This window comes from Apium graveolens, chromosome 10 (assembly GCF_009905375.1).
Source record: "Apium graveolens cultivar Ventura chromosome 10, ASM990537v1, whole genome shotgun sequence".
Classification (NCBI taxonomy): Eukaryota; Viridiplantae; Streptophyta; class Magnoliopsida; order Apiales; family Apiaceae; genus Apium; species Apium graveolens.
In genome coordinates, this window is record NC_133656.1 from 170,735,868 (window position 1) to 170,738,031 (window position 2,164).

Sequence of the window (2,164 nt, forward strand, 5' to 3'; positions counted from 1 at the left end):
AATGCTGTGTGCCTTGCTCGGGGTTAGTGCGTGACTGATCAGTAGCCTAACCTTGATTTTTTTAAATTAAAATTATAATATCCAATTCTAAATCATAATCCATTGTTCACTTGATATTATAACCATATTCACCTGATGATCCTTATTCTCAGTTTTGTCATTGTGACTTGCTGAGCTAGTTAACTCATTTGTGCGATGTTGTTTATATTCTTTCCAGTTAAAAAGGAACCAGTTGGTAAAGAGGATCCCCAGTCCAGCGCGAGAGCTAGGGGTTCAGGTTGAGAAAGCTGAGCTAGTAGGCTTCTTTTGGAATAATTTAAGTTTGTAAAAGTTTGTAATAATGTTTAATACTCAGTTTGAATTTAAAATAGTTGGGATTTGAACGGTTTGTAATATATTAGTGTGTTTGGCTTGTGTGCATACTTTAACCTGTTGCGGTCCGTGGTGGTTGGTAAGTAGGGTCATTGCATATATTATTATTATCTTTATTATTGTTATAAGCAGGTTATAATTAAGGTGTGTGTGTTGACCCCAAACTTCTGACCCGGGTTTGGAGGGCGCCACAGGTTTGGTATCAAAGCTACAGGTTATAAGTCACTGACACAAGCCTAGGTTGACAGGAATGGGTAGAGGGATAGGATTAGAAGTAAGGTATAGGATGATAGAACGTCGAGAGGTTGAGTGTTATGGTATAACCGGTATTAGTATAGTTTGCGTCGTGGTACGAGATTCTTATATTACGATATGATTTCAGATAGCAGAGATGGCCGACTCTTTTATTCCCGTATCAGCTGATCACTCAGAGCCTTCAGTTGGAGCACCAGCATCGGATCCACGTCCTGTTATTCCACCAGCATTGGCTATTCTACCTCCACCGGTGTTGCAGCCCGTACCATTACAGGCTATTCCACCTCCAGGCATGAGGCCACCTATTAGAGGACCCCCACCTTCTGATTCAGGCTTTACTAGTCATTCAGTCACAGGAGTACCTTTCCAGTTCTCTTCCTATCCTGTCCCATATCATCAGTTTGAGGCTTGCCTTATGGAGCAGCGATTCCTATAGGGTCAGATCCAGGAGTTATTGCATATCATGCGTACCAGAGAGATGGGGAGTGGTGAGAGGCGACTTAGGGAGAGGCTCCAGGCGTTTCGTAGAGCAGCTGCTGTAAGGATTGCTGAGGCTACACATGAGGACATCACCCCTGATTTCCTAGTGGAGTGGGCTAAGTGGGTTCTAGAGGAGCTTGAGGAGATAGGAGGTCCAGATTTGCCATGAGTTAGAGATTTTGAGATGGAGATGCTGAGCAGTGTTATTATGGTTATGTAGTATGGACAGTAGTGTGTAGTGTGTATCAGTAGACTTTTGAGTTGTATTTATAGACTAGCGATGCTGACTAGTGAGTAGGTTGTTGTACCCTTTTTGCTTTTACTTTCGAAGCGTCTTTACGCTTGTACTACCTAAAACTTTTGATCTATATATCAGTACCTTTTCCTTTCCAACACTGTCATTTACTTTATTGCACCTGTTTTACTTTACCTTATTTATTGCACCAGTATATCCTGTGATACCATGTACCCTGTTTTCCATAACTGTTTATATTCTGTAAAGAAGCATGCAATTTACTTAGTTACAACTGTTTTCAAAAAGAGATATTTCTATTTCATAAACTTTTCTTTTATACAAAGATTTGATTCAAAAGCTAAATAAATTGATTGATTCATTACAGAAAATGCTTCCCAGAAGAAATACACGCACCAACACCCAGAATGAAGAAACCAACAACAACAACAATAACAACCAAAATGATATAAACCAGAATGTGAACCCAGGACCCATGAACCCAGCAATAGCCCAGATTCTTCAAATCTTGGCCCAATAAACAGTTCACCTGGCACAACAACAGCAGAGACAGACCAATCCCCAGGTAACTTTCAAAACTTTGGAGATTTTAAGGAAAAAGAAGTTATATGCTAAATTCTCGAAGTGTGAGTTTTGGCTACAGGAAGTTCAGTTCTTAGGACACATAGTCAGTAACGAAGGGATCAAAGTGGACCCGGCAAAGATCGAGGCAATTACGAATTGGGAAAGACCGAGAACACCCACTGAGGTAAGAAGTTTCTTGGGATTGGCAGGATATTATCGACGATTTGTTCAGGATTTCTC